The 5,585-nt window shown below is 48.5% G+C and overlaps 1 long non-coding RNA gene across 1 annotated transcript in view; it reads right to left on the minus strand.

Annotated features, from left to right (window-relative positions):
• The window catches only part of LOC131382578 (uncharacterized), a 14,598-nt gene that overhangs the window by 5,445 nt on the left and 3,568 nt on the right, over nt 1–5,585 (minus strand). The window lies entirely within an intron of this gene.

Genomic DNA, 5,585 nt, shown 5'->3' on the forward strand with positions numbered 1-5,585 from the left:
GGCGCGATCTCGGCTCACTGTAAGCTCCACCTCCCGGGTTCACGCCATTCTCCTGCCTCAGCCTCCCGAGTAGCTGGGACTACAGGTGCCCGCCACCATGCCTGGCTAATTTTTTGTATTTTTAGTAGAGACAGGGTTTCACCATATTAGTCAAGATGGTCTCCATCTCCTGACCTTGTGATCCGCCCGCCTCGGCCTCCCAAAGTGCTGGGATTACAGGCGTGAGCCACCACGCCTGGCCTTTTTTTTGTTTTTGGTAGAAACAGAGTCTTGCTATGTTTCCCAAGCTGGCTTTTTTTTTTCCTTTGAGACAGAGTCTCGCTCTGTCGCCCAGGCTGGAGTGAAGTGGCACGATATTAGCTTACTGCAACCTCCGCCTTTTGGATTCAAGCGATTCTCCTGCCTCAGCCTCCTGAGTAGCTGGGATTACAGGCATGCATCACCACGCCCAGCTAATTTTTTTTTTATTTTTAGTAAAGACAGGGTTTCACCATGTTGGCCAGGCTGGTCTTGAACTCCTGACCTCAAGTGATTCACCCACCTTGGCTTCCCAAAGTGTTGGGATTACAGGCGTGAGCCACCGTGCCCAGCCCTTGTTTTGTCTTTTTTGAGACAAGATTTCATTCTGTCACCCAGGCTGGAGTGCAGTGGCGTGATCACAGCTCACTGCAGCCTCAGTCTCCTGGAGTCAAGCAATCCTTTTGCTTCGGTCTCCCGAGCAGCTGGGACCACAGGGACATGCCACTACACCCAACTGATTTTTTTTTTTCTTGAGACAGAGTCTTGCTCTGCCACCCAGGCTGGAGTGCAATGGCATGATCTTGCCTCACTGCAACCACTGCCTTCCAGGTTCACGTGATTCTTCTCTCTCACTCCCAAGTGGCTGGGACTACAGGCATGCACCACCACCCCTGGCTAATTTTTGTATTTTTAGTAGACATAGGGTTTTGCCATGTTGGCCAGGCTGGTCTCGAACTCTTGACCTCAGGTGACCACCCGCCTTCGCCTCCCAAAGTGCTGGGATTACAGGTGTGAGCCACTGTGCCCAGGCTGATTTTTGTATTTTTTGCAGAGATGAGGTTTTGCCATGTTGCCCAGGCTGGTCTCAAACTCCTGACCTCAAGCAATCCACCTGCCTCAGCCTCAAAAGGTACCCGGCCTTCACCCAGCCTTCTGCCAGATAAACCAAGTGCCTTGGCTTCACAGGGAGCCCCGGTCCAAGGATGGATGGCAAGTGCCCAGAAATACACAGTCCAGTAAAGGCTTCAACAGGAATGGAGCCAGCATTGCAGTGGCACACAAACAACATTTAAAGCAATATTTAAACTAAGTCCCAGGAAATGGCCTGGGTTTTTCTGGCAGTCAAGGAAGTGGAGCTGGAGTAGGGGTGAAAGGCATTTCTGAGTTGAGGGGACAAGACCTGACCTTTGTGTCATGCAAAGAAGTTGACTCTTCTCCTGGAAACCCCTGGGAACTACTGCAAGATTTTGAACAGGAGGGTTATTGATCCAATTAGCATTTTAGAAAGATACCTCTGGCAGCCATTTGGTAGATTGATTAGAAAGGGACTAAGTTAGAGGCCAGGAAATGGGCAGGAATCAAGGTAATAGTAATTGGCACACCGTAGAAGGGATGGATTTAAGCAGTATTCAAGAGATAGTATTGGGCTGGGCACAGTGGCTCATGCCTGTAATCCCAACACTTTGGGAGGCTGAGGCAGGAGGATCACTTGAGGCCAGTGTTGGAGACCATTCTAGGCAACATATCGAGACCTCATCTCCACAGAAAAAAAAATTTTTTTTAATTAGCCTGTTGTGGTGGTGCGTGCCTGTAGTTCTAGCTACTCAGGAGGCTGAGGCAAGAGGATCACTTGAGCCCAGGAGGTTGAGGCTGTCAAAAAAAAAAAAAGAGAGAGTGAGTGATAACATTGACGTGATGGATCCACTAGGCATAGACTGCTACTCTTATACCATTTCCCATTGCCCTTCTTTGTTTATTATTATTATCATCAATTATTTTTAGTTTTTGAGACAGGGTCTCACTCTGTCACCCAGGCTGGAATGCAGTGGTGCGATCATAGCTCACTGCAGCCTCAATCTCCTGGGCTCAAGGTATCCTCCCACCTCAGCCTCCTGAGTTGCTGGGACTACAGGCACGAGCCACCACATCTGGTTAATTAATTTTTTTATTTTTATCTTTAGTAAACATGAAGTCTCACTATGTTCCCCAGGCCGGTTTCGAATTCCTGAGCTCAAGCAATCTTTCTCCTTCGGCCCCCAAAGTGCTGAGATTACAGGTGTGAGTCACCATGCCCAGCCTATTTTATTATTTTTTATTTTTTATAGAGACAGGGTCTCACTATGTTGCCCAGGCTGGTCTCGAACCCCTGGGCTCAAGAAACCCTCCTGCCTCGGCCTCCTAAATTGCCTTGTTTATTAATAATATTTTAGCTGGGTACATGGACAGAGACTACATGTCCCAGCTTTCCTTGCGTCTGACCAACTTATTATTTTCATTTTAATTAATTAATTAATTAATTTATTTATTTATTTTGAGACGGAGTCTCACTCTGTTGCCCAGGCTGGAGTGCAGTGGTGCAATCTCGGCTCACTGCAAGCTTCACCTCCCGGGTTCACACCATTCTCCTGCCTCAGCCTCCCTAGTAGCTAGGACCACAGGCGCACGCTGCCACGCCCGGCTAATTTTTTTGTATTTTTAGTAGAGATGGGGTTTCACCGTGTTAGCCAGGATGGTCTCCCAACTCCTGACCTCGTGATCTGCCTGTCTTGGCCTCCCAAAGTGCTGGGATTACAGGCATGAGCCACTGCACCTGGCCGCTTTAATTTTATTTATTTATTTATTTATTTTTGAGACAGAGTCTCGCTCTATTGCCCAGGCTGGAGTGCAGTGGCGTAATTTCGGCTCACTGCAACCTCCGTCTCCCGGGTTCAAGCAGTTCTCCTGCCTCAGCCTCCTGAGTAGCTGGGATTACAGGTGTGTGCCACCATACCTGGCTAATTTTTTTTTTTTTGTATTTTTAATAGAGAGAGGGTTTCACCATGTTGGTCAGGCTGGTGTCGAACTCCTGACCTTGTGATCTGCCTGCCTCGGCCTCCCAAAGTGCTGGGATTACAGGTGTGAGCCACCGTGCCCGGCCTTTAATTTATTTTTTATTAGAAATTTAAATAATAGAGATGGGGGTCTTGCTATGTTAACCAGGCTGGTCTTGAACTCCTGGCCTCAAGCGAACCTTCTTCTGGCCTCCCAAAGTACTGGGATTACAGGCATGAGCCACTGTGTCCAGCTGCATCTGGACAACTTCTGAGCAGGTTAGTGGTGTCCTTAATCAGGAAAGGACCTGTGCTTCCCACTTTACCCCCCTTCCCACATTCAGATATGATGGTGATTTCTGCCTAGGCCCCATGGAACAGAGAGATAGAAGCCACATGTTTAAGATGGCAGAGACCAGCTGGGCGCCGTGGCTCATGCCTGTAATCCCAGGACTTTGGGAGCCCCAGGTGGGCAGACTTGAGGTCAGGAGTTTGAGACCAGTCTGGCCAACATGGTGAAACCCTGTCTCTACTAAAAATATAAAACTTAGCCAGGTGTGGTGGCACACACCTGTAATCCCAGCTACTCAGGGGCTGAGACAGGAGAATCATTTGAACCCAGGAGGTGGAGGTTGCAGTGAGGCGAGATCGCACCACTGCACTCCAGCCTAGATGACAGAGCGAGACTCCATCTCAAAAACAAAAACAAAAAGAAAAGAAAAAAAAGATGGCAGAGATGTCCCCACAGTCTTGGAGTGTCTATTTTGAGGTTAAGTCACTGAATTTTGGGGAATTCTTTGTTATAGCCGCTTCGACTATACCCTAACTAATTGACCATCCTTCGGATATGGGGAGGGAGGGCATGGGAGATATCTCAGTGGGTGCTGGTGCTGTCAGCTGGGCCAGGAGATTCAGGGAAGGGGTAAGGTTGGGCAGGGTTGGGCTCAGGGGAAGATGATTAACTTAGTTTTGAATATGTTGAATGTGAGATGTCTGTGAACAGTGGTGTGTAGTAAATTTTTTTTGTTTGTTTTGAGACAGGATGTTGCTCTGTCACTCAGGCTGGAGTGCAGTGGTGTGATCATAGCTTACTGCAGCCTCCAACTTCCGGGCTCAAGCAATCCTCTCACCTCAGCCTCCTGAGTTGCTGGGACTACAGGCATGCCACCATGCCTGGATAATTTTTAATCTTTTTTTTAAAGATGGGGTCTCACTGTGTTGCCCAGGCTAGTCTCGAACTCCTGGTGGTGAGCCACCATTCCTAACAACCAGCTCTTCAAAAAGGGGGGAGCCCTGATCGGAAGCATTTGCCAATGTCCATGATGTAAATAGTCCCACCTTGGCTGAGTTCAAGTTCCTACTATCTTATTTTATTTTATTTTATTTTATTTAGATGGAGTCTCTAGCTCAGGCTAGAATGCAATGCCGCTATCTCAGCTCACTGCAACCTCCACCTCTTGGGGTCAAGCGGTTCTCCTGCCTCAGCCTCTCGAGTAGCTGGTATTACAGACACCCGCCACCACGCCCAGCTAATTTTTTTGTATTTTTTAGTAGAGACTGAGTTCCACCATGTTGACCTCAGGTGATCCACCCACCTGGGCCTCCTAAACTGCTGGGATTACAGGCGTGAGCCACCGCGACCAGCTCTTCAAGTTTCTACTACCAAGATGACTTCACTGAATAAGGAGCTGGGTGTACAATGGGCACTCGTGACCTGGCATGAGCGGATGCCAGCATGCCACTGTCCATGAGCATCTAAGTGGGGATATTCAGTCAACCATTGGATGTACACCAAGTCGGCACATGGGGAAGAGACATCTGGGCCAGAGACAGAGGTTTGAGTGTTATGAGCAATTAGCAGGTAAAGTCACAGTAGTGGATGAAGTCACCAATGAATAACATGGAGAGTGAGAAGAGGAGGCCAAAGTCAGTATTCTGGGAAAAACAATGTTTGCAGAGTGCCCTTAGGAGGAGGAGAGGCTAAGAAGCCAGAATAGGTAGAGGAAGGAGGCCCTGTGACCCATCAGAGCCACATCCACCACTTGCTCTCGAGGGTCCTGCCTTCTCAGATAAGTTGGCTACTCATTGGTCATCACCTGGCAACTCTGTCCTTCCTCGCATCTGGCCAACTTCTTTTTCCTCTCTCTTTCCTCCTGTCCTCCTCATTACCATCTAAATTAGCTCTAGTAGCTCCCATCAAAAATCAAATAACGGCCGGATGCGGTGGCTCATGCCTGTAATCCCAGCACTTTGGGAGGCCGAGGCGAGTGGATCACCTGAGGTCTGGAGTTTGAGACCAGCCTGGCCAACATAGTGAAACGCTGTCTCTACTAAAAATATCAAAATGAGTCGGGCGTGGCGGCACATGCCTGTCATCCCAGCTACTTGGGAAGCTGAGGCAGGAGAATCGCTTGAACTTGGGAAGTGGAAGTTGCAGTGAACCGAGATCGCAGCACCACTGCACTCCAGCCTGGGTGACAGAGCAAGACTCTGTTTCAAAAGAAAAAAAAAATATATATATATATATACATATAT

Source organism: Hylobates moloch, unplaced genomic scaffold, assembly GCF_009828535.3.
Source record: "Hylobates moloch isolate HMO894 unplaced genomic scaffold, HMol_V3 SCAFFOLD_72, whole genome shotgun sequence".
Lineage (NCBI taxonomy): Eukaryota > Metazoa > Chordata > Mammalia > Primates > Hylobatidae > Hylobates > Hylobates moloch.